Below are 27239 nucleotides of genomic sequence, written 5' to 3'. Positions count from 1 at the left end.
CCGTCCCTCCTTCCTGCCACACCTACATTAGTCTGGAGGGCCTGGCAGACACACGCTTTTCTGCTCAAGAAAATATTTGTTTAATATTCAATTAACCGAGGTAAGAAGGGCAAGGTCTCAGGTTTGGGAGTGGGCTAGGGCGGCATCAGTGTGATGTGAATATCTGAATCTGGAGTCAGCTCTGAGCAGCGTGTCCTCTGGCAGCAGAGAAGAGAGCCCCTGTGAATTCCTGCGGCTCTTGGCTCACTGACAACCCCTCTTGCCCAGGCGTTCACAAGATTCCAGAATCTTAGGGCTAAGTATAAAGGGCCTAGTCTGTGCTACACAGATGCAGGGGTCCCTGGCTGCAAAGAGCTTCTCTTCAACTGGCCAGGGACCAAAAAGTCAACACATCTTAGCAGTCATCGGGCTGGAGTGACTACAGAGAAGGTCTGGGCACACACCATGCTGGGATCCACCATAAAAGAACCACGTGACTGAGCCTAAAGACAGGAAGAGGTAGAGTGATAGAGCAGCTGTGTCCTGGAGGGCCAGCCCTCCCTCCCCTGACCACTTGCTGTGGTTGGAAGGTTCCCACTGAGAGCCTGTATTCCCATCTAGTGCCTGCTCCCCCCACAAGGACAGGGCTGCAGCCACCCAGGGTCAGAGAGATCTGGCTGAGGAAGCCCACGGGCACCAATTTCAGGGGATTCTCACGGGCAAGAGAAGCCACAGCCACTGGGGAAATGAGAGAAAAAGAGAGCCAGCCAGAGTGGGGCCTGCCCTGCCCTGCCCACCCAGGGTCTCAGGGATCTGTCCAAGGGACACAAGGCCACCACCATGGAGCCCTGGATCTAGAGTCGGGAAGACGAGTTCAAATCCAGGCCCAGTCATAAACTGGACAGAGCAAGAGCACCTACCTCACAGGGTTGTCATAAGGATCAAACGAGATGATTCCCATAAAGCGCTTGGCACAGTGCCTGGTACACAGTAGGTGCTTAATAAATACTACTTCTTAAGCACTCACAGCACTCGGCTGAACAGCGCATCAGCATGGAGGGCAAAGGCCACAGGAAAATAATTCAACGGAAAAGACGAGGCAGGTCACAAGGCTAGGAAGTGAGGACACGAGGAGGGCCCGGAGGGACAGGCCCTGGGAAGAGGCCGGACAAAGCGTGGGCCGGGGGCCGGGAGCTGGGCCAGGCTCGTTAGACGGGCAGATGACACTACACTGGGAGAAACATCCCCAGCACAGAGACAGCCAACTCTCGACAATCCCCTCTGGCCAGCCTTCTGGGGTGACCTTGGAATCTGTACCTCCTAGACAAGTGGACAGGCAGGCAGACATACAGGCAAAGGCAGAAAAATGGACAGATAGACAGACAAAAAGAAAGAGAGATGGACAGACGGATAGGCAGGCAGATAAGTAGATGGACAGGCAGAGAGACAAGTGGACAGTTGGACAGGTGAACAGACATAGAGTTAGATGGACAGAGAGGCAGATATGCAGACAGACAGGGATGGCTGGGCCCACACTACAAGGTGTTTCTGCTTTCAACAGGCTCAGACTAGATGGCCTCTATGGGTTCCCCTCTCTTTAGCATCAAGGTATTAGGCCAGCTGAGACGGAGTAGGAACCACTGGTGTAGTCACAGACATTTTGGGAACGGGGCCCTACTTCAAGCCCTGAGCACATTGTGAGAGGGGCTGGCAGGGAGGCAGCAGTGGGCCTTCCTCAGCCCATCTCCCTCACAAGGAAGGGCTGGCAGGAGACTGTGGGACACAGGAAACCAGGTTTGGGTGGCGGTGAGCCTTCCTCCTCCATCTGGTCATTCAGTCCTCAGTGTTTCTTCTTGTCCAGCTGCCTACCCTGCCTGAGAGGGGAGCAGGACAGAGCCTCCTTGGGTCAGGGTGCTGGGTCCCTGCTCCTCTGCCACTGGTGGGACTGGCCTAGCTGCCTAGGCCCCACCTGATAATCACAAAGAATAATGAACAGCCAATCTTTCCACAATACCCTAGGGTTCTTAAGCGTTCTTTTGACTCTCTCAACTACCCTCTCAATCTAGTATTACCTTCACTTAAAAGAGGTATTAAGACCTGCCCAGGGCCAGTGTTTCAGATAAGATTTGAACTCAGGTCTTCTGGCCTCCTAGGCCAGTGCTTTGGCCCCACATCTCCATGATGCTGGTCAATAAGACTAAGGGGGAAAGACTAAGTGGGCTTCTCTGCTCCCCACCTTGGGGGACCAGGAGCCTGGGCAGTAGGCCACGAAGTGGTCATGCCCAGGCCTCTGCTCCCACATCTTGGCCAACACAGGAGCCCAGTGTTGGCTTTTCCTACTTTCCCTGTCGCTGTCAAGGCGTTCCCATCCTCCCGTCCCTCAGGCTCCCAACCTGGGGTCACCTGAGGGTCTTTACTATCTCTCACTGACCACCCCCCACCCCTATCCAAGCAGTTGCCAAGGCCTGTCCATTGCACCTGTGCAGCATCTCTGGTCGATTTCACCTCTCTAACATCCCTAGTAGATTTCATCTCTCCAGCATCTCTGGTGGATTTCACCTCTCTAACATCTCTAGTAGATTTCATCTCTCCAGCATCTCTGGTCGATTTCACCTCTCTAACATCCCTAGTAGATTTCATCTCTCCAGCATCTCTGGTCCATTTCACCTCTGCACCATCCCTGGTCCACTTCACCTCTCCAGAATCTCTCCAATATGTCCCCTCCTTTCCTCTGACACTGCTCCCATCCTGGTGAAGACCTTCAGCACCTCACAACTGGTCTACTGCAATAGCTGTTGGGGGTATGCCTGCCTCAAGTCACTCCCTACTTCAGTCCATCCTCCAAATAGCCACTAAAATGATTTTCTAAAAGCCCAGATCTGACCATGTCACCCCCCTACTCAATAAACACGAGTGGCTCCCTACTGCCTCCAGGATCACATATAAAATGCTCTGCTTTGGCATTCAAAGCCCTTCATAACACAGTCCCCTCCCACCTCCCCAGTCTTCTCACGCCTATCTCATGCCACATCTTCCTCAATTCCATGACGAGACCCTTCATCTCCAGACTGTGTGCTTTTGCCCAGCTGTGCCTTCCTGTGTAGAATACACTCCCTCCTCCCCTTCACCTCCTGGCTTACTTCAAGACTAAGGGGAAGCACCTTCTTTTGCAAGAAGCTGGGGTCCTCTCTCCCCAAAATACCTGGTAGTCAATTTAAAAATATTTGGCGCATTCTTTTATACAGGGGTTCCTGCAGCACACATGGTCTGACTTCTGTGTGGTCAGCACAATGCCTAAGAGGGGCTTCATGATTTTTGACTGATTATCCAAAGGATCAATTAGGATAAAGGTAAAGTGTTACATTCAGGCTCAGAAAATCATCTTCACAAGTACAAGATGGGGGTGGGGGAAGGGCATGGTTAGAATGAAAAAGATTCAAAAGTTTCAGTGAACCTGTAATATCAATTAAGTTGGGACTTTTTTTTTTTAACTGTTTTAGAATGATAAATTAATTGTCTTTGATTGGGCCTTACTAGGTGCAAAGCCCCAGGCCCAAACCCCTACCTACTAGGTGCTAAGCCTATGTGGGCATGAAGCCCTCAGGGTCCTAAGGGGAGTTGCTAAGACCAGAGCCAATAGTAGGAACCTAAGTTCTGATGGCTCAGATGACATCTGATGATAGCTAAAGAGTGTATACAAAGAGAGAACAGAGCTTTTGGTGGGGGGGGCTGAGGGGGGCAGGCCTCTCACTCTTGGAGAAGTGATGTGGAGACTCTGGGCAGCTGTAGTTAAGAGCCCTCCAGCTTGTGGAACCCAGATGTTGAAGCCTTCTTGGTAACTATGAATTGTATTTGGTCTGTTTATAATGTATCTTTATAATTTGTTTCTATTTGCTCTGAAGTTCAGGGTCCTGGCTTTTCCCCCTGAACTAAGTGAGTGATATTTGTATGTTGGTTTGAAATAAGATTGTTAACCCCCTAACGCTATTTTCCTTAGTAAAGCGATCAAAAGAACTTGTGCTGGTAGCGTTTTTGTTGTTGGGCTTGTGTTGGTCTTTCACCCCCACAGCAACTGCTAGCCGAATTATTGCTACCGAACCCCAAGCTCAAGAGTCAGGGTGGGGTATGTGGCAGCCTGACACCTTAGCCCTGGACTCTATGGGGAGGGTACCCAGGCCCCTCAATTCTGTCCTCTACAGACCTCCTCGAAGGGACGTGTCCAGACTTCCCCAGAACATGGTGGCTGCTGTCCTCAGGGAGGTCAAGCTCTCCAGTCCTTCAGGATTGGATGCATGTTGGGTCCCAGCAGGTCCCAGCAGGAGCAAAGGGTATACCTAAGCTCTTGTGTGCACTTGCCAAATGGGTCTCCCCAGCACTCCTTCTAGTCATACCTGGCTGAGTCTCCTTCTCTTCAAGTTCTGCTGCTTGTGGGGCTAGGTGGAGAAGACCAGGGGAGGCTTCCTGGAGGCAATACCTGCTCTGAGCCTTGAAGGACAAGGACCTAAGCAGGAGAAGGTATGGGAAAGGCCCTTCCTTCAGACACCCAGGAAGTGAGGTGGGGGCAGCTAGGGGGCCAGACAGAATGTGCTTCTCTGATACCAGAAGATTGCAGCCCAAATCCCAGCTCTACCAAGTGCTGTGTGACCTTGAACAAGGCACCTAGCCCCTCTGAGGCCCAGCTTCCTTGTTTGAACCACCTGATCTCTACTGTCCCAGGGCTTTAGGTGGGAAGGCCTGAAGGCCAGCAACAGGAAAGAAAATGAGGAAAGAGAGGCCAAAGCCCAAAGAACAGTGTAAGTGTGTGTACACGTGCGTGCACACCCATACATATACACACACACACACACACACTCACACACACACACCCCAACCTTGGGTGGCTTTGTTCAGTTTGTTAGGGATGCATTTTGTGGAATTTTCCATGACTACATGTGTCAAGAGAAAAGACTTGAAAAAACTGCTAAGGGAGAGTAGGCCAGGGCTGGCCCGTGGACAAGCTGAGGGTGTCCCTGAGTCAGGCAGGCTGGGCCAGGGCAGAAGGTCAGGGAACAGGAGTAGAGAAGAGTCAGAGAGCTCCCTTCAAGCATCTCGAGGACATTCATGTGGGATCAGACAGGGCAGAACCAGGAGCCTTGGGAAGGGGTGAGCCCCACCCTTAACCAGCCGCATAGTGGGGGTGGCCCCTCCTACAGCCAAAGGAGGGCTCCTGAGAGTCCCACTGGGTAGCCTCCTTCCCTCAGAGAGCGGCAGCCATGGGACAAAGCCAGGCCAAGTCTGGGGCTACATCCAGAGCCATCCTCAACTTCCCTGGCCCACCAGGCCTGGACAATGCACCTCCACACTTCTGCCAGGACCCCTTGCTTCCAGACTCTCCCCTCTCCAATCCACACCTCAGACCATGAGGCTCCTTCTCCTGCCTCATTTCCTCTAACTCCTCTTCACCCTTCCTCCTCCCATTCCCACCCCACCCCCAAATCTGGATGTTATGATCTCCCTTTCCTTTTACCTCCCAGAGCACAAACATGGGTGAGCTGCCTCTAGGCCAGCCTCTCCTTTGGGATCTCCAGAGAGAGCTTTGGAATCGTTCGGAGCTTCTGCCTCCCATTTGGCAAAAACAGCCCTTTGTCCGACTGCCATCCAGTGGTCATTCAATAAGTCAATCACCATTCATTAAGCACCTACTATGTGCCAGGCACTGTGCCACATGCTGAGGATACAAAGAATGGCAAGAGACACTCCCTGCCTGTGAGAGGCTCCTAGTTTGAGGAGGGGAGGGGGGCAGGGCTAGAGACCACTCACAGAGGGTTGGGCCGTCGGGGGCAGGGGTGGCTATGCCAGGAGGTGGAGCTAAGGAAGGAGAGGCCACATCCCTGTCCTCCCTCGGAAGGGGCAGGAAGAAAGTCTTCCTGACTTCCCAAGACCCTTCAAAGGCTTGAAACAGGGAGTAGTCGAGCCCTCCTCCCGACCATCACTCTCCAATCACATCCCACATCTCCAGCTTGTCCTGAAACCCCAGAGCGGGACTTTTTGGTCCTTCTTGTACCTACAGAGGCAGCCGGGTGGCTCAGTGGATAGCATACCTGGCCTGGAGTCAGGAAGACCCAAGTTCAAATCCAGCATCAGAGCCACTCACTGGGTGACTCTGGACAAGTCCCTCCCCTTGCCTGCCTCAGTTTCTTCATCTGTAAAATGGTGATCCTAACAGCACTGAACTCCTGAGGCCGCTGGGCCATGGGTGAAGCACTCCACAGTCCTTAAAGAGTCTCCCATGTCGATGCTATCATGACCAGTGTAATTTTTGAATGACAGCCTTTAGCTGATCCTGGAGGCCCTGCTCATCCAGGGTTTCCATCAAACTGTCTTCCCTGCTCCAGCGTGCCCCTAGCCAGGCCAGTTCCCCCACCCAGGCACCAGAGAGGCCGGGGGGCTGAGCGCTGTGGGCTCACTGCCTGCTGACCCAGGCAGCACTGGCTGGGTGCTGGGGAGAAAAGCCTGCTTTCCCAGGAGTATGGGGGAGCTATGTCTGCCGAGCACTTTCCAGGGAAGCACATGGACAAGACAGGAAGAAAATGAGGGGAATGTTCAGAGAGTGCCTACTGTGCACTAGGCCCTGGGCACGTTTCACATAGGATCGCATCTGATCCTCACAGCACTGGGAGGAGGTGCTGTTGTGATCTATTTTACACTTAAGGAAACTGAGGCCGACAGAAGTTAAGTGATCTGTCCAGGGTCACACAGCTAGGAAGTCTCTGAGGCTGGGATCTAAACTCAGCACTTCCTCAATCCTTCCTCCACTCCACTCTGTCTACTGAACCAACCAGCTGCCCCTACAGTAGACTACAAAAGTCACCTACCATGTGCCAGGCACTGTGCTGAGCACCGGAACCCAAAGAAAGCCAGAAAATGGCCCCTGCCCTGGAGGAGCTCCCAGCCTGTAACTGTGAACCAACAAGCTACAGTCAGGGGCAGGGGGCAGGAGTCACCAGAGGAAAGGCATGAGCACTGAGGGTAGTAGGAAGCCCCTGGGGGAAATACTGGGAAACCCTCAAGGCAGGCCAGACAGCAGTGGCCCCTTGGGTCCATCCCCCCAGAGCAGACCAGGCAGCAGTGGCCCCTCAGGTCCAACCCCCCAGAGCAGGCCAGGCCGCAGTGGCCCAGCAGGTTCACTCCTCCCCGACCAGAGCAGGCCAGGCAGCAGTGGCCCATCAGATCCAACCCCCCAGAGCAGGCCAGACAGCAGTGGCCCCTCGGGTCCATCCCCCCAGAGCAGGCCAGGCAGCGGTGGCCCTGTGGGTCCTCCTCTCCCCCCTCAGGGCAGGCCAGGGACCTCTCTCTCCAGCCACAAGGCACAGCTTAGCTGTTCTGGACTGATCGGGACAAAAATTCATTGAATGCTTGGCCCAGAAATAAAGGGCATGAGGTGGCCCCCACAAACCAAGCCAAGCAGGCTGGGGTCCAGTCCAGAAAAGGAAGTTCTGGGCTCCCTAAGGGGCCGGGGCCCAGGAGCCGGGACATCCCTGGGGCCTCCCACAAGGCCAGTCCTTGGGCCACAAACTGCATGCCAGCAGCCAAGCTCTGGCCCCCTCCCTTGGGCTCCTGCTCCCCACCCGGGCTCCACCCAAGATCCCCAGCCCTGCCACCTGCCACACCTACCCTTGGGGCCAAGGCCAGGGAGCAGCAGCCCCAGGGGAGAGCAGAGACCCTTCTCCCAAGCTAATTACAGCTGTCCAAATGCCAGGGCCCTGCTAAGTAAAGAACTCACCATCACAGGAGGCAGCTACTTCCCCTGTCCCGGGGCCCAGAGCTCTGGGGCCACGGCTTACCCGCCAAGTTCCTGAGATGCCCCTGGAGTCAGTGGCCAGGGCTGGGAGAGGACAGCCCCAAGGGGCCTGGCTGGGGCAGCACTACGGCAGGGCCTGGGAGCACGGGGCGCACCCCCCCTTCCATTGCCCTCTCCCACCCTGCCCACGAGGGGAGGGGCACTGGGGCTCCCCTCCCCCTCCGACCCCTGGCTGGGAGCCTGCACCCCCGAATCTGGAGCCTCACGCCTACAAGGGAGCCGTGCTTCCTCTTTCTCTCTCCTCTTCCCTCCTCTCCTCTCCCTCTGGCTTCTTTTCTTTCAGGCCGCCCAGGGGCCGGCACCGGCCAATCAGGAGGGGGGAGATGTCCACCCGCCCACGGGCCGCCCCAGCAGCAGACCAGGGAGCCCAGGAGGGAGTGGGCCAGAGCCGTGTAGGAGGAGGGAGGAGGGGGGAGGGGGGAGGAAGAGGAGGAAGGAGGGGGGAAGGGGAGGAGAAGGAGGAAGGAGGGGGGAAGGGGGAGGAGGAGAAAGAAGGAGGGGGGGAAGGGGAAGGAGGAGGAGGGGGGAAGGAGGAGGCGGAAGGAGGGAGGCAAGAGGGAGGCAAGAGAGAGGCGCCCCAGCCCGGGGGTGGGGGTCAGCTGGAGGGAGGGAAGCAAAGGAGCAGCCCCCACCCACCATCCAGCAGGCTCCCACCTCTCTGCCTTCTGTATCCCTCCCTGCCTCCCCAACACACTCACACTCTCTCCCTCCCTCCTCTCTCTCTTCCTCTCTGTTTCTCTATCTCTGTCTCTCTCTCTCTCTTTCTCTCCCCTCTCACTCTCCATCTCTCCTCTGTCTCTCTCCCTCTCTTTTTCTGTCTCTCTCTCCTCTCCCTCTCCATATCTTTCTCTCTCTCCTCTCTCCCTCTCTCTGTTTCTCTGTCTCTTTCTGTCTCCCTCCTCTCTCTCTCTCTCTCCCCCCTCCCTCCCTCTTCTCTCCCTGTCTCTCTCCTCTCTCTTTCTCTTTGTCCCTCTCCCTCTTTCTATCTCTGTTTCTCTCTGTCTCCCTTTCTCCCTCTCCATCTCTCCCCTCCCCTCCCCCCCCCCCCCCCCCCCCCCCGCCCAGCACACATCTGAGAACTCTGGTTTCCTGCCCACACTACCCAGATCAGGGACCCAGTGAGGAAAGGCTTGGCAGGGGGCCCCAGGGCATGGGGAAACTGGCCCTGTCTTTGGGCTGGCTCAAGGGCCAGGACAGAATCTCATTCAATCCAATTCAACTTCACAAGCACCAGTCAGTGATGCACTGACCCTCCCCCATAACACAGCTCAGTTCCCATCAACTCAGCATCCCATCTCCAGCCACCAGGCCTTTGCTGGAACTGCACCCCTCCCCTTGCCTGCAGGGATGATCAGAGTGCCAGCCAGGCTGTCAAAGGGAGTGAATTAGGGTTAGAAAATGAGAGGAGAAAGCCTAAAGATTCGACACCCACAGGACATGGAGGTGGGCAGACCTGCAGGTTCCAGTCCTGCCACCAATCCTTATTAGCTGTGTGAGCCTGAGCAAGTCTCTTTCCCACTCTGGGCCTCTGCTTCCCCCGGATGTCCTGGTTGGGGAGAGTGGGCAGCCCTCCCCCATTCCTCTCAGGCTCTGAGTGGGAGTTCTCACCAGCAGCAGATGAGCCACCATCCAGAAATGCCTTGTGGGAGCCCCACCCTCCCCAACCACCTCCCAGTGACTCAGGCACCCTGACTACGTTGTAGAAATGCACACACGTGCCTTGTTGTCTCCCCATTCGAGGGCAGCTTGACACACAGAATGCAGAGCATGAAGGGCAGCTGCTTCCAGCTCTTAAGTGGGCAAGCTACAGGAGGGAGGGACATCTTGATGGAGACCTGTAATATCAATTAAGTTGGGACTTTTTACTGTTCTAGAATGCTAAATTAATGAAGTGTCTTTGATTGAGTCTTACCAGGTGCTAAACCCCAGGCCCACACCCTTTTACTACTAGGTGAAAAGCCCCAGGCTGGTAAGCAAACTAGTTTGCTAGCTTGAGAGAGGTGTGAAGCCCCCAGGGCCCTAAGGGGAGTGGCTAAGATCAGAGCCAATAGTAGGAGTCTAAGTTCTGGTACCTCAGATGATGTTTGAAGATGTCCAAAGACTGTATAAAAAGAGGGTACAGAGCTATTTGCTTGAAGCTCTCACTCCTGGAGGAGTGTTGGTGCAGGACTCTGGGCAGCCGCTCTAAGAGCCTCCCGGCTCATCAACCTAGATGTTGATGGTTTTTTGGTAACTATGAATTGTGATTTGGTCTGTTTATATTGTGTATGTTTGTAACTTGTTTGTATTTACTCGGAAGTTCAGGGTGCTGGCTTTTTCTCCTGAACTAAGTGAATGATATCTGTATGTTGGATTGAAATAAGATTGTTCACCCCTTAACATTACTTTCCTTAGTAAAGCAGATGAAAAGAACCTGTGCTGGCAGCGTTCTTGTTGTTGGGCTTGTGTTGGTCTTTTACCCCCACAACAGCTGCTAGTCCAATTGTTGCAACAAGACCCCAGCAGGGAGAGATGAAGAGACACCCACATTGAGAAGAGAATGGAATCCCCAGGAGCTGAGGAGGTCACCAAGAAGGACAGGGGACTCCAGGATCTGTGGGAGAGACACAGCTCATGGGCCAAGAAAGGAACAAAGATCTGGTGGTCCAAGTGGACCGACCTGACAGGAGTCGGCAGAGTCTGGGGGCAGCTCCATTGGGAGGGAAGAGGCCCAGATTCAGTGGCAGGGTTGGAGAGTATCCAGAGGAGGGCAGCCAGTGCAGGTCCTAGGAGGACTGAATGAAAGGCCTAGGTGTGTTTAGCCTGAAGAGGCTGTCTCAGAGGTGCTGGGCTCCCCTCTGAGGTGATGATTCTGTAAGAACGGTCAGAGATGTAGAAGGAGAACCAGGAGACAGAGAGAAGAGAGCATGTGCAGGAGAGGAGTGTGGGCCACAAGAAGTTGAGAGAAGGCCCCAGCGACTTTGGGGAGAGCTGCCTTAGTGAAGGAAGCCAGACTGCGGGAGTTAGGAAGAGGGGCCGGGAGCAGATGCTCCTGCTGTGGGCCACTTTCTGGCCATGACAGGGAAAAGAAAACACAGGAAAACAGCTGATGGGCACAGGAGGGTTAGTGGAGGGCAACTTGGGCATGTTTGTAGCCAGTAGACAGGAAGAGATGAGACTGAGATGAGACAAGAGGGGATGAGGAATGAGAGAAGAGGAGACTGAATGGATGGGTATAATGATAATTAGGGCAGGATTTTTTGCTCTTCTTCTCTTAAGTGCCTTCAATGAGTCTGGCCTTGGTTTGAATGGGGCAAGTAAAGTGGGATCTTTTTCATCCTGGAATGTTTCTCAGCACTAAGACAATGGAGAGTCACTGAATTACATATGATGTAGTGCTGGTGGTTGGAGCTTTCCCACACTCTAAATGGTGAGCCTCGAGCCTTCAGGGCCCTGAACAATGAATATGTACTGGAAGGTTAGCATTTCACTTTTGGGGGTACACTCAATGGAAGAATGTGGGTGATGAGACTCTGGGCAAGTCGTTGAAGCTGCGCTCCCCCAGCCCCCCGGCTTAGTAACCCAGACAGAGAGATGTTGGTGCTTCTCTGATGACTATGGATTGCTATGGATAGACTGGTTTGTGTTAGTTGATCTGTCTATAATGTATGCTTGTAATTTTTGTTTGTATTCTTTCTGAAGTTCAGGGTGCTGGCTTTTCCCCCTGAACTAAGTGAATGGTATATGTATGTTTGATTAAAATGAGACTGTTAACCCCTTAAAGTTGCTTTCCTTAGACAAGAATATCAAAGAACCTGTGCTGGCACACCTCCTGTGTGCTGGTGTTGCTGGCCTTGCCCAGCCACAGTGGCTGCTAGCTAGGAGAGGTAAAAGGATAGCACAGGATGGGATGGGACAGGACAGGAGAGGTAAGAGGATGGCACAGGACAGAACGGGACAGGAGAGGACAGGTGGGAGGATGGGACAGGATGTGACAGGGACAGGATGAGACAAGACAAGACGAGCCACGATGGGATGGGACTGGGGAGGAGAGGCCACGAGGTGAGTGCCAGATCCTCGATCTGCTGAAGGCCCAGGTGCCAAGGCTGAGGATCCGAGTGAGGACACAGCCCTCGTCCCGACTCCCTCTCCTGCAAGCCTTTCTCCCCTCTCCCCTTCAGTCATTCAGCAATAAGGTACCACATTACCCTGATCATCATTCTCTTCCTCTCACACTCTTTCCCTCCCTGGGTCACCACAGAAACATGGTTCATGTCCTGATAGCTGGGAGATGGGTGTACATAGATCTGGCCTAGACTTGGACAGTGTTTGACAACATCCTTTTGCTATTTTTATGGGAAAAGGAAGAGGGCTGGATTCCGCTCGGAGGGAATGCCTGGTGCCTCCAGCCTATCGTCCTGCACCCTGGGCTTACTTTCGCAAGCTGGTCATGCTCCTCTGAACAGAGGAGGATGGCAAAAGGCAGCTGGACTACCACCTCCCCACGCTTACAAGAGACCCTTCCTACGACCCCAGACCCCATCAGTGGGGCTGGCTGACACAGCCGATCGCCGATTGAGCCTGACCAGACACAACGTTGTCTCTGTGGGTCTTCTGACCTTTCCCATTGCTTGGACCATGAAAGGAATGGCTGCTGAGCCTCAGGGAGAGGGGCCTGCAAGGAGCCGTCTCCTGTCCAACACAGTGCCCACTGAACCGGCCTCGCTTCCTTTTTGATTTTGCCTTAACAAATGAGTAGTTCCATAAGTACTGACAAAGTGCCTACTGTGGCCAGACTCAAAGGGCAGCCGGAGCCCAAGCAGCAGGTCTCTAGTAGAGTGTCCCAGGGGGTGACGCTCGGCCCAAGGCCGTGGAACATCGTCCGCAGCCACTTGGACCATGGCGCAGAAGAGCCACTCATCGAATCTGCTGCGAGCCACGTAGTAGCAATTAGATTTGAAGATCTGTCCCACCCATTAATAGGCCATGTGACCTGCTCATGTCACAGGAAGCCTAAGTTACATGGTGGAAGGAGATTCCTGACAGAAAAAGGAAGTTATGACACAGGAAATGCTGAGAGAGAGAGAAAGATGTTATGGCTACTGGTGGCTGCTATTGGCTGCCCTCATGATTGTTAGAACTGAACAGGCTGACTTAGCTGCACTGTGAATTTGTTTTGGGGAAGACCCCAGCAAGGGGTCAGAGAGGTTTGGGGATGACAAGGCTCCAGGTTGTGATATTCTGTATTGAATGTTTTGGGTTCCTTGCTGTTATGATGAAGTAGAGTGACTGGGTAGATAGCTTGTGGCATCTGGTTCTCTGGTGTCTGAATAAATGGTTTACTTCTTCTATGTGGAGAGTCTCGTATACTTGCAATATAGAACTACATAAGCATTTTGACAATTATCATCCATATTGTTATTATTACCTTACTGTTTCCTTTGGTGACCAGGAGGATGGGATCGCAAGATACAAGATCTCTATTTAGAGGTAGAAGGGCTCTAGAAGAAGAAATGGTTGCCCCAGGATGGGAGGATGTAACTCATTGCTCCCTAGCAAGGGAATGATCTAAGGGCACTGGTCTCTGTGAGGACTGGAAGCAGAAGCTACAGGGTGGAGGACCTAGAGATTTGGGGTTATATTTCAGAGAAGTTACTGTTGAGCCAGGAATGGGGATCCCAAGAGCGATCTCTCGACGAGGCTGGATTTTACTCACAGCCTATCCTATTGCATGTGAACACAGAGACAGACTATTAAGAGAGAGCGCTCAGGCTCAAACAGTTGCTGAAACGTCTGAAAATACTCAGCCTATAGCACAACAAGATGGAGAAACTCAGGTGGCAGAACAGTGGGAAGCTATCAGCCTTGTAAATTCAGCTGGAAGGCAGAGGGAGCCAAGGAGGTCAAGAGTGCACCTCAGTTCAGCCAAGGTTGAGCCTAGCAGGCAGTCTGGTTACCATGGTAACAGGGGCAGAGAAACTAGACAGGAGGGTACAATGTTACAACCTCTGGGAAGAGGTGATACTTTGTTGCAAGCTACTTCTCATAGAGACAGTAAGATAGTATCACACCAAACTTCTCAAAGAGAAGTGCGTTCCTGGGGCAGAGCCGAGATGGCAGCTGGAAAGCAGGGAATTGCTTAAGTTTCCCCCCAAATCCCTCCAAACACCTGTAAAAAATGGCCCTGAACAAATTCTAGAGCTGCAGAACCCAGGAAATAGTAGAGGGAAGCAGGTCTCCAGCCCAGGAGAGCCTGGATGGTCGCCAGGAAGGGTCTATTGCACGGTGCTGAGAGTGGAGGGCAGCCCAGTATGGGCCACGCCAGGACAGACCAGACCCTGAGTCAGCCAGTCGGAACAGACCTCAGGGCCATAAAACAATGAGCTGTGGCAGTTACCAGACTTCTCAACCCACAAATGCCAAAGAGCAGGTTAGGGGGAAACTGTGGGATTGATTTCAGAGGGGTCCAGCTGCCAGCTCTGGGGGTGAAGGAAGTGGTGCAGCGGTGGTGGTGGTAGCAGCAGCAGCAGGAAGTGCTTGAAGCTGCGTCCAGAGCACCAGCATCAGCTGCTTCCTAAGTCCCTGGCTCACACCGTGGGAGGAATCTAGCACAGCGGATCAGAGTTGGAGTACAAGGAGTGCCTTGTGGGCACAAAGGCAGAATGCCCTGCTTGGATCTGTATCGTGGTCCTGGTTGGTGGTTCTTGGGGGAGGAGGAGCACTGCTGTGACAGAGCCTGGGGTGACGGTGGAGGAGAAGTAGCTCTGAAAACAGCAGTGCTTGGACCCTAAAGCTTGGGACAAAGTACTCTCTACTCTACAAGCAGTCATATCCTGACAAAAAGCTCAAGGGTCAAGTAGTTGGCTGGGAATATGAACAGGCAGCAAAAAAGGACTCAGACTCAAACTCAAACTCTAGATTCCTTTTTTGGTGACAAAGAAGACCAAAACATACAGCCTAAAGAAGTCAACAAAGTCAAAGAGCCTACATCAAAAGCCTCCAAGAAAAATATGAATTGGGCTCAGGCCATGGAAGAGCTCAAAAAGGATTGGGAAAAGCAAGTAAGAGAAGTAGAGGAAAAATTGGGAAGAAAAATGAGGGTGATGCAAGAAAACCATGAAAAAACAAGTCAAGGACTTGCTAAAGGAGATCCCAAAAATACTGAAGAAAGTAACACCTCAAAGAATAGACTAACCCAAATGTCAAAAGACCTCCAAAAAGCCAATGAGGAGAAGAATGCCTTGAAAGGCAGAATTATGAATGAAATGAAAAGAAAAAGGAGGACCAAAAGACCACTGAAGAAAATACTACCTTAAAAATTAGATTGGAGCAAATGGAAGCTAGTGACTTTATGAGAAACCAAGATATGATAAAACAGAACCAAAGGAATGAAAAAATGGAAGACAATGTGAAATATCTCATTGGAAAAACCACTGACCTGGAGAAAAGATCCAGGAGAGATAATTTAAAAATTATTGGACTACCTGAAAGCCATGATCAAAAAAAGAGCCTAGACATCATCTTTCAAGGAATTATCAAGGAAAACTTCCCTGATATTCTAGAACCAGGGGGTAAAATAGAAATTGAAAGAATCCACCAATCGCCTCTTGAAAAAGATCCCAAAAAGAAAACTCCTAGGAATATTGTCACCAAATTCCAGAGTTTCCAGGTCAAGGAGAATATACTACAAGCAGCCAGAAAGAAACAATTTGAATATTGTAGAAACACAATCAGAATAATACAAGATCTAGCAGCTTCTACATTAAGGGATCAAAGGGCTTGGAATATGATATTCTGGAGGTCAAAGGAGTTAGGATTAAAACCAAGAAACTGTTATGTTTACATTCCTACACGGAAAGATGATGTGTGTAATTCATGAGACCTTTCTCAGTATTAGGGGAATTGAAAGGAATATAGACAGAGGGCACAGGATGAGCTGAATATGAAGGGATGATATCTAAAAAAAAGAAATAAATTTAAGGGGTGAGAGAGGAATATATTGAGAGAGGGAGAAGGGGAGAGATAGAATGGGGTAAATTATCTCACATAAAAGTGGCAAGAAAAAACAGTTCTGGAAGGGAAGTGGGGGCAGGTGAGGGGGAATGAGTGAATCTTACTCTCATCGGATTCAACTTGAGGAGGGAATAACATACACATTCAATTGGGTATCTTACTCCACAGGAAAGTAAGGGGAAGGAGATAAAAAAAGGGGGGATGATAGAAGGGAGGGTAGATAGGGGGAGGAGGTAAGCAAAAACAAACACCTTTGAAAAGGGACAGGTTCAAGGGAGAAAACTGAATAAAGCGGGACAGGATAAGATGGGAGAAAATATAGTTAGCCTTTCACAACATGAGCACTGCGGAAGTGTTTTACATAATGATACATGAGTGATCTATGTTGAATTGCTTGCCTTCCTAGGGAGGGTCGGTGGGAAGGGAAGAAGGGAGAGAATTTGGAACTCAAAGTTTTAAAAGCAGATGCTTAAAAAAAAAAGTTGTTTTTTTGCATGCAGCTGGGAAACAAGATATGTAAGAAATGGGGCATAGAAATCTATCCTGCCCTACAAGAAAGTAAGGGGAAAGGGGATGGGGGGGTGGGGAGTGGGGTGAAAGAGGGGAGGGCTGACTGGGGAATGGGGCAATCAGAATATATGCCACCGTGGAAATGGGGGGAGGGTAGAAATAGGGAGAAAATTTGTAACTCAAAATCTTGTGGAAATCAATGTTGAAAACTAAAATATTAAATAAAATCATTAAAAAGAGAAGTGCATCCTATAGAGAGGAGGATGCAGGAAACAGAAGGTGACAATACTCAGTTTAGGCTGGTTTTAGAGGATTTTAAACATCAGGTAATCACAGATATCTTGAGCAGGTTCACCCAGAGAATGGGAGAATTGTTAATATCTTGGATGGTGAGAATCAGTGATGAAGGAGCCGCAGGAGTGTCTGTAGATTCTGTGGATTGCATGAGACTCATAAGTATCAGAACTCTTTTGTACAGCAAGCTTTTAGGGATTATCATTCACAAAGAACTAATCAAGCAACCAATTTTTTGGTTTTGGCTGTGACAGGCTGTAAAGAGGAATATCCTGCTGATACCATGTGGCCTTTTGCAAATAGACCCTGGTATTCAACTAGGAACTGTGCAAGAAAGTTAAAGGAGGAGGTGATGAAGACTGCCATTATGCTGGGGAACACTGAAGTTTATTATGAAACTCCCTTGGGAGTCTCTCATAGGAATTTGATTGTTAAGACGGCACCCCCCACTTATGTGATTTTGACTCTGCTGATTACAGAAGTAGGGAACCCTCTTTCAGAGGTGCTGGATAAGATTTCACAGTTAAGTAACTTAGAAGACTGGGGAAGAGATAAGTTTCCTCAGGAAAGAAGGGTACAAAACCAACAGATTCGAAGTCCAATGAATAGAGTGACAAAGAAAGAGATGTTTACTGCTCTATTAAAAGCAGGGGTAGATTTTAGAAGTAGATGGCATTCCAACTTATGAGCTATACAAAATGTACCAAGATAAGGGGCTTAATAGAAAATGGAGTAGAGAAGTAAGAACTACCCCTACAAATCCTACAGATCTTGAACTCTTGTATCCAAGTGAGTCACACCTTCAAGAAGACTAGGGAATAGGCTGAGCCCCAGCTCAGATTAAAGAAACACACAGACAGGATTACAGACCCAATATTAATCTGACTATATATTGGAAAAATGGATCAAATACTATAACTAGGGCATTGATAGATACTGGGGCAGAGGCCAGCTTGATTTATGGAAACCCTGACAAACTTAAGCATGAAACTACTATTACCATCGCAGGCCTAGGAGGGGCTGAAATATCAGCCAAACAAGTGAAACGGATAACAAAAATTGGACAATTGTCTAAGAAACAATATGCCGTGGTCATTGTACCCATTCCTGAATACATCATTGGAAAAGATATATTGAAAGGCATGACTCTGAATTTTCCTGAGGGGAGATATCAATGTGCAGTAAGGAAGACAGGAATTAATACAGTTTTGGTGGGAAAAGTAAAGATGGACCTGATCACTTTACCTGAGCCTTCTAAAGTAATTACTTTGAAGCAGTAGCATGTGCCAGGTGGGCAAGATGAAATTGCCAATACTATAAAGGAATACGTTCAAGCAGGAGTGTTAGTCCCTACAACCACTCACTGGAATAATCCTGTATGGCCAGTGCAAAAGTCAGATGGAATGTGGAGAATGACAGCGGACTATAGACAACTGAATAAAGTGACTCCTTCCTTGTATGCTGCTGTTCCAGATACCGTTACCTTAATAGAAAGGATCCAGAAATACGGTGGGACTCGGTATGCAGTTATTGATTTGGCCAATGCTTTCTTCACGATCCCAATGGACTCCAAACAGTGGGACCAGTTTGCTTTCACGTGGCAGGGCCGACAATATACTTTTACCTGATTGTCACAAGGATACCTGCATAGCCCAACTATTTGTCATAGGATTGTGGCTGAACATTTGAATGAATTGAAGTTACCTGGTGTGCAGCTTACCCACTACATAGATGGTATTTTTGATATGGGGGGAAATGTAAAATAAGTAGAGAAGAGTTTGATACTTTTAATTGAGCATATGAAAAGCAAAGGATGGGAAATTAACCCTGCAAAGATTCAAGGCCCAGCTCAAACTGTAAAGTTTTTGGGTATACAATGGAATAAAGGACTGCAAGAAATTCTCCCACAAGCTCAACAGAGGATTCAAGATTTTCCTATCCCCACCAAAAAGGAGGCCCAAAAGTTCATATGACTGTTTGGATATTGAAGGCATCACATTCCATATCTTGGACAAAGTTTGAAACCCTTATATAAAGTTACCAGAAAAAAATATGAATTTGACTGGGGACTTGAACAGAGTAAAGCTTTTGAAGCAGCTGAAGCTGCTACACAATTGGCTCTGGATTTATGGCCTATGCAAAGTGGACTGCTGGAATTACAAGTGACTGTACAAGATGACTGTGTGAATTGGAGTTTATGGCAGAAACAACAAAGCCGAAATGTACCCTTAGGATTTTGGTCAAGGAAGCTATCTTCATCTGGATTACAATATACACCTTTTGAGAAGCAGTTGTTAGCTGCATATTGGGCTTTGGTGGAGACTGAACAACTGACTCTGGGCCATGAAGTGATATTGAGGCCTGGAATCCCGATTATGACTTGGGTAATGAGTACCCCAGCATCTCACAGAGTTGGACATGCACAAGAGGCTAGAGTAATGAAATGGAAATGTTATATTCAGAATAGATTGAAAACAGGCAAAAGTGGAGTTTCTGCTCTACATGAATCTATCACAAGCATCAACATTGATGGGATTAACAAACCCCCTGAACCAAGGCAACAGTTGGCACAATTCTTGGTAAAATGGAAGGACGGATTATGATGGACTGAGTGAAGAAACACGCATGGTTTACTGATGGGACAGCAAAATATTTGGGCCATAAAAGACATTGGAAAGCAGTAGCCTATAACCCATGTACTAAGAGAACTTTGGAAAGTACTGCGATAGGTAGAAGTAGTCAATATGCTGAACTTAAGGCAGTACATCAAGCTATTAAAACAGAGAAAGGAAGACAGTGTCATATATTTACTGATTCATGGGCAGTAGCTAATGGGTGAGCCACATGGATGCCAATGTGGAAAAATCAAAATTGGGAAATTCATAGTAAACAAGTTTGGGGCAAAGGACTATGGAAATACATATGGGACGTGTCTTTGGTTACTAATTTGTCAGTTTTCATGTAGATGCTCACGTGCCCCTCACTGTGCCAGAATGTGAATACAACGCACGTGCTGATCAACTAGCAAAGATTGCTACTGAACATACTGTCCCTACTTCGAAATCAACTGATGATCTGGTACTAGCAAAATGGGTCCACCAAATAGCTGGACATTTAGGGGTCCAGGCCACACACCAGCGGGCGCAAGATCAAGGTATTAGTATCTCTTATTCACTGTTAAAGCAAGTAACAGAAGAATGTCATACATGTCAATTGAATGAATTGTTCCTCAGGTAGTAACTGGAGAAATAGCGAGGGGAAAAGTTGCAGCCCAGATTTGGCAGATAGATTCTACTGGACCGCTACCTCAAGAGAAAAAATGCAAATTTATATGTATTGACACCTACTCAGGTGTACCAGTGGCTTGTCCTTATAAAAATGCAACCCAGAACAACACCTGTAAAACTCTAGATTTTATAAGTCTATATTGTGGAACCCCAGTGCAGATTCAAAGTGGCAAGGGGTCACATTTCAAAGGTAATGAGATGAAGAGATATTGTGTATTGAACGATTTAGAGTGGATATATCATATTCTATATTATCCACAAGCATCTGGATTGATACAAAGAACGAATGGACTGTTGAAAGAACAGTTAAGACAGTTAAGTTCCAATAATTTGTATCTACATTGGAAGGATAATTTGTTCACTGCTTTATGTAATTCGAACAGACCATTAGGAGGAAGTACACCTCTAGCCAGAATGATGACCCCAAAATCTGCAAATTAGAAAACATCAGACACATAATATTTAAAATATTGAGTATTGGACTGTGAGGGAAGATGTCCCACCAATGTATCTAGGAATACCTGGTTCAGCAGGATATGATTTACACTGCTTAGAGAACTTTTGGTTGGATAGGAAAGAGAGAAGAAAAATCTCCACTGGGAGATGTGTGAGAATCCCTAAGAATCCTTTTGGATGGATATTACCTAAACCAGGATTAGCAGGTCAAGGGATACATGTATTGGCTGGAGGGATATATTCTAGTTATCAAGGAGAAATTATTGTGACACTCCAGAATTTAGGTGAAGAATCTATATAGTTGTGTAAAAATGATAGAATAGTTCAATTGATTATTATTCCTTGTGAAACAATACCTCTTGTGAAAACTGACCCTCCTTCCAAAATAACTATCAGAGGAAAGGAAGGATTTGGTTCTAATGATAGAATAAAATTAGGAGCTAAAGTCTGGGTAAAATGGAAGCCAGACCACATCCCATAGGATGCAGAAATTATAGCACATGGGAAAGGTAATACTGCAACAGCAGTCTACCCAGGAAAAAATGGTTATGAAACTGTATCTTTGACTCGTGTATTCTATCGTGAATGAGGCTATAATAGTCTCTTTGTTTCTTTTTGGCTTTTGTGTCTTGAATTTGTTTGTGAGATTTGTTTCCTGCAGGCTTAGTACCATCCACCTACAGATGCTTGATCAGATGTACCCTCTGATGTGTTCAGATTTGACCTCTGGACCTGTCCACAACTGTGATGTGTCATCCCTTGACCTGGTGTCAACTGAGTCCCAGATGCCAGCTTGCTAAAGAATTGACCTCTTGAATAGGACTCTTTATCTTTTGGGGCAGGGACAGCTCTACGTCCAATTTCAGCAGGAAGAAGTTTTGGAGGACGAGACCTTTGCCCCTTAGCCCAAGATTTTGAGCCCCATTCATTCAAGGGGGGAATGATGACATTGTTTTATATACTTATCTTGCGTTATCCCTGTTATGTTGTTGTGTAAAGTTCTGTTGACACCAGTTATCCCAGAATTCCCACTGCCCTATGTAATGGATAAGATCTTATGGCTGAATGTAGTAACAATTAGATTTGAAGATCTTCCCCACCTATTAATAGGGCATGTAACCACCTAAGTTACATGGTGGGAGGAGCTTCCTGACAGGAAAAGCAAGTTATGTCACAGAAAATGCTGAGAGAGAGAGAGAGCGGGGGGGGGGGGGGGGGGGGAGAGGGAGGGAGAGAGAGGGAGAGAGAGAGAGAGAGAGAGAGAGATGTTATGGCTGCTGGTGGCTGCTATTGGCTGCCCTCGTGATTGTTAGAACCGAACAGGCTGACTTAGCTGTACTGTGAGTTTGTTTTGGGGAAGACCCCAGCATGGGGTCGGAGAGTATTTGGGATGGCGAGGCTCCAGGATGTGATATGGTGTTTTAAGTTCCTTGCTGTTACGATAAAGTGGGCTGACTGGCTGTGGGAGCTGAACATTTGGTTATGGGATATGATTTTCTGGTGTCTGAATAAATGTTACACTTCTTCTACCTTCTTTATGGAAAGTTTCTCATACTTCGTGATACAGAACTACACAGGCATATTCATGATTATAGTTGATGTTGTGTTTATTGCCTTACTGTTTCAAATTGTCACTATCACACCCAAAGCCAGTGGATGCCAGAGTCTGGGCTGGCATTCAGAAGGAACCAGAAAGCTGCCAACTGCCCCAGCTGTGGGGGAGGACCCCAGGCCACTATGCAGAAGCTCCTGTAATGATCAAAGATCAACATGGCAAGCCTTCCGTGCTCCCTCGTCAGCTCCCTGGCAGTCCCCCTTCAGCCTCCTGTACCCCAGCGATAGAGGCCATTCACTGTGGGCTCCCCCTCCTCCATCACTCAAGCACCTTGTCCCCCTCCCTCCTCCCTCCCTCTCACCTCATACTACTTTTCCCCTCTCTCTGCTAACTGGCTCCTTCCCTCTTCCCTCCCCCATCTCCTCTCTCTCCTCCTGTGCCCAGCTGACCTCCCAAAAAGGCCACCTGCCATTGGTGTGTCTACCTCGGCCTTCCTTCCCTCTCACTTCTAAAGAACTTCCAAGCGCATCATCTTTTCCAAAGTCACCAATGAGCCGCCAGACCCGACACTCCCTTCTCCTCTTCAGCTTCTCTGCAGCCTTGGACGCTGTTGCTCACTCTCTCCCCTCCTGGACACACACTTCTCTCTTGGTTTTTCAGGGCACCTGGCCCCTCCTGTTCTCCTCCTGCCCCTCTGGCTGCCCCTCCTCTGGCTCCTCTCCGAACCCTCCTCCAGGCCATGCCCTTGAACCACAGGCGTCCCTCAGGGCTCTGTCCTGGGCCCTCTGCTCTCCTCCCTCCATCCCACTTCACTGGGTGTTCTCATCAGCTCCCATGGACTGAATAACCTTCTCTGTGCCAGTGATTCCTATCCTGACCTCTCTGCTGACCACGAATCTCTCACCTCCAAGTATCTTTCAGAGATCTCAAACTGACTGGCTGGTAGACCTCTTCAACTCACCATGTCCAAAGAAGCACTTGACCATTCCCCACTCCCCCCTCCCCCATCCTCCCAGTCCCTCTGGCTCCCACCCTCGTAGTAATCCTGGGCTTCTCACTGCTTCTTTAACCAGCCCCACCCCCATCCAACATGGGCAGTATCTCCCCCCAACCGCCTCCGGTGCCCAGCTCCTGCCCCCACTCTGGAGTGGGCCTGCAGCAGTTGCTGGGTGCCTCAGTCTCTCCCCCTCCAGTCCATCCTGCATTCAGCCGGTCACTCCTCCCTGCCCCCTACAATCAATAACCTCCTGTGGCTCCCACCTGCCACCATCTCCTGGCTCTGGCCATCTTCTCTGGCTGTCTCTCCATCCAGCTCAGCTCCAAGAAGCCTTAGCTAGTTCCCATTCATGGGGGACCTTCCCATCCATAGCTTGCCTGGACATGGTCCATACTGTCTCCACCATCAGACTGTGAACCCACGGAAAACAGTGACTATTTTCTGCCTCTCTCTGTACCCCCAGCACTTAGCCCAGCCCTGCCTGGCTGGCTTCTAGATGAGCCTGGGGGACTCCCAAATCTCCACCCACAGCTGTTCCCTTAAAACAGCAAAAAATTCCTAAGCAGAGGATGCGGGACACATGACTAGGAACCTGTTCCCATGAAAAGGATCTTGGGGTCACAGCAGGCCACAAGCTCCCAGGGCTCAAAGGAAAGGCCAGTAAGTTGAGGGTGGTGGCTGCAGTGGTCCCTTGTTTTCCCCCTCCAGCCTCCATTCTTTTTGCACACTCAGGGTCATCACCACTGTGAGACGCCTGGGGAGACCCATCTAGACGGACGCAAAGAAGGAAGCCCAGCTGGACAGGAGCAGGCCACAGTGGTGGGTCCCCACCACAGAGGTGGGAACAGAGGGGTGTGGAGTACCACATATACTGGCAGGCTTCTGGCTGAGGTGCTGGGCATGGGCCCCAGTCAGGGAGCCCCTCCCAGGGTGTGGCAGGCCCTGGACAGATGGTTGAGGAGGTGTCATGGCCAGCATCCCAGGAGCCATTTCAGCCTCTCTAGCTGGCCAGTGATCCTCCCAAACCAGAGTGAATTGTGTCACTCCCCAGCTCAAGAAGCTCTCAAGCTGTGGGAAGCAAACACCAATAGCTCCCCTTGGCGTTAGTGCAGGCTGCCTCCCCTGTACCCCTCAGGGACACCAGTCCATTCAGATCCATATCCTAAGCACTTAATAAATGGGCGTTGACTGACACACATGCTGGCTCCTTGGTCCTAGCTCAGCCTCTGCCCCAGCAGGGCTTCAGGAAATGCCTAGGAAGGGATCGCTCTCCCCCAAGCCAGGCATTTGGCCACTTGTGTGGGGCTCAAAACCTCTGACCTGGGGTGGCTGAGCTTGTTCCAGCTCTCTGCCCCAGGGGCCTGGGGTGGGCAGGCAGGGAAGAGGGGGATGGCCAGCATGAGGAAGGTCCTGAGAAAGTGGAAGAGGGGAAAGATGACCAGGCCAGGCCAGTGGTGGCCCCTGGGCCCCACGATGCTTGGTCGGGGCTGTGTCCTGCCAGAACTGATTCCAACCAGCCCCAAGCCTGAGAGGTTACCCAAGGATCTGGCAGGCAGCCATTCCATGACCGACGGCAATTCCATGGAGTCCGGACGCATCACTTTGCCAAACTTTCCAAAGAAAAACATTCCTATACCCCAAACATGGGAAACTATTCTCAGAAATGAGGCCTGGGCTTTTGAGTCACAAGAAGGAATAATAGCAAGGGACCCTCTGGGCACAATCGGGTTCTGCCCCAGTAGAGCTTGGGCCTCTGAAGGCTCCTCTGTGTCCAGACTTTCTCCATCCACACCCATTCCTCTAATTCACAGGTCACAGACAGAACATGCCCCAAAACGGTCCCTTGGCCATCCTGACCAGAACACTGTCCCGAGGCCCGTCAGCGCTGCCCTCCCTCCTTGCCCACCACTGCCAGAGTGCAGACCAGTGATGCCCTACGAGCCAGCTGAGCTCACGGGCACCTCCCTTGGTGACCGCCAGGACAGCTGTTCCCTCGGGGCTCTCCAGGTCCAGGCCAAGTGCACAAGACCCTACCTGGCCTTCCTCAGAACCACCCAGAACATAGTCTGCCCTCGGCTCAGCCTCACTCCACTATGAAAACATCCCGGCTGGTGTGGAATCCAAGAGGAGAGGGTGATGGACAGTGTCCCAGGCCCAGGGACACAGAGAAAAGGCCATTGGATCTGGCGATGGAAAGACTGTAAGGAAAAGGGAACACGCATTTGCTGGCAGCAAGGTGGCACCACAGTTTATGGGAGCCAGGAAGACTCATATTCACGAGGTCAAATCCAGCCTCGGACACCTGCTAGCTGCGGTACCTTGGACAAGTCACTCCACCCCATCTGCCTCAGTTCCCTCATCTGTAAAATGAGCCAGAGAAGGAAGTGGCAAATTGTTCCAGGATCTGCCAAGAAAACCCCTAATGGAGTCACCAAGAGTCAGACACGACAACTGAACAACCGCAAAACAGAAAGTGCCTACTGTGTGCCGGGTACTGTGCTAAGCACTTTACTAACACTGGTTCCTCACAACTCTGTGAGAGAAGTGCTATGATGACCCTCATTTTACAGCTGAGCAAACTGAGGCAGGTGGTGGTTCAAGTCCCCTGGCTAGGCAGTGCCTGTGGCAGATTTGCACCCAGGGCTTCTGACTCCAGGTCAGGAGCCCCTCAGTAACTCTGGCTGATGCTGGCACCCAATAGCAACGAGTTAAGAAGAGGAAGGGAAGTGGAGACACGATAGTCTTGGTATCACCATTCCTGAGCATCCAGTAGGCATTTAATAAGTGTTAACTGGAAAACAGATGATGACCTTTGCTACCCTCACGGGGAGTTATCAGACCCTTCCCTGAAGCAGCGGCGCCTCAGGACTGGGAGACACTGCCCCAGAAGCCCCTGGTCCTGTACAGACCCTTCTGGCAGGGGGGGCAGGGCCACGGTACACAGTAAGTGCTTAATGAATGCTTCCCAAATCTCCAGGCCTCTAGTTTCTATGTCCTTTGTTACTACTTAGACAAGGGGTATGTGCTCCCTGAGGGCAGGGGCACCCGGATGCATGGGGTGGGGGGGCCCTCTTCAGAACCCTTTTCTCCCAAATCTGCCTCTACATAACTCCCTGAGGCTACTAGGGGGTGCCCCAGGCCTGGAGTCCAGAGATCAGAGTTCAAATCCAGCTTCTGACACCTCCTGGATGGGTGACTTGCAGAGTTAACCCAGGGCCCAGCCACCTCTGGGAGGCCTCCTCCGCCGTCAAGGTCCATGGAGCCCAACGCCTCGGGAATGTGGGAGTTGGGGCCCTGCCCTTCCTTCCCAAGTCTCTTCTTTCCAGTCTTACACACACATACACATGCCTACACACTCCCTCACACACACACATGCACACTCCTCACACACTAACACACACTCCCACACACACCTCACATACTAACACACTCCCTCACACACTCCCTCATATACACACATACATGCACACACCTACACACTCCCTCACACACTAACACACACTCCCACCCCTCACACACTTGCACACTCCCTCATATACACACATACATGCACACACCTACACACTCCCTCACACACTAACACACACTCCCACCCCTCACACACTAACACACTCCCTCACACACACACATGCACACTCCTCACATACACACCCCTCACACACACACACCCCTCACAACACATACACACACATGCACACTCCTCACACACACACCCCTCACACACTAACACACTCCCTCACATACACATACTCCTCACACACTAACACACTCCCTCACACAGATGTGCACACACACACACTCACACATATACACACTCCCTCACACACATAGTCCCTCACACACACACATAAACACTCCCTCACACACACATACTCACACACACATGCACACTCCCTCATACACATAGTCCCTCACACACACACATAAACACTCCCTCACACACATACTCACACACACATGCACACTCCCTCATACACATAGTCCCCCACACTGAAGCCACACTTCACAGAACAAATCCCCTTCATCAAAAGATTTGTTCCATAAAACTCAGACTCAGTCCAAGGGCGGCATTTGAGGACCTTGAGGGCCACATGTGGCCTTGAGGCCGCAGGTTCCCCACCACTGCTCTAGAACCTTGCCAAGAATCAAAGGCAAGCACATGGGCCTGGGGTTTGCAGACTCCATTCTCTTCCCTTTTTTGAAAATCAGGAGAACGTCCAGTACCTCTCCCACTTTTAAGGATCTCTCCAATGGCCCTTCTCACCTGCCAGGTTTTTGCTGTCCCATCCACACCAAGCAAGGCCCCTGTGGAGTTTGGCTTCTTTTAGA

The 27239-nt window shown here is 50.4% G+C and overlaps 1 protein-coding gene across 1 annotated transcript in view; it reads right to left on the bottom strand.

The window, feature by feature from the left end:
* CABIN1 (calcineurin binding protein 1) overlaps positions 1 to 27239 on the bottom strand; it is a 132246-nt gene that overhangs the window by 18907 nt on the left and 86100 nt on the right. The window lies entirely within an intron of this gene.

This window comes from Trichosurus vulpecula, chromosome 1 (assembly GCF_011100635.1).
Source record: "Trichosurus vulpecula isolate mTriVul1 chromosome 1, mTriVul1.pri, whole genome shotgun sequence".
NCBI classification, from domain to species: Eukaryota; Metazoa; Chordata; class Mammalia; order Diprotodontia; family Phalangeridae; genus Trichosurus; species Trichosurus vulpecula.
Note: the sequence above shows the minus strand (reverse complement) of the source record. Positions and strands in the feature narration are given on the sequence as shown.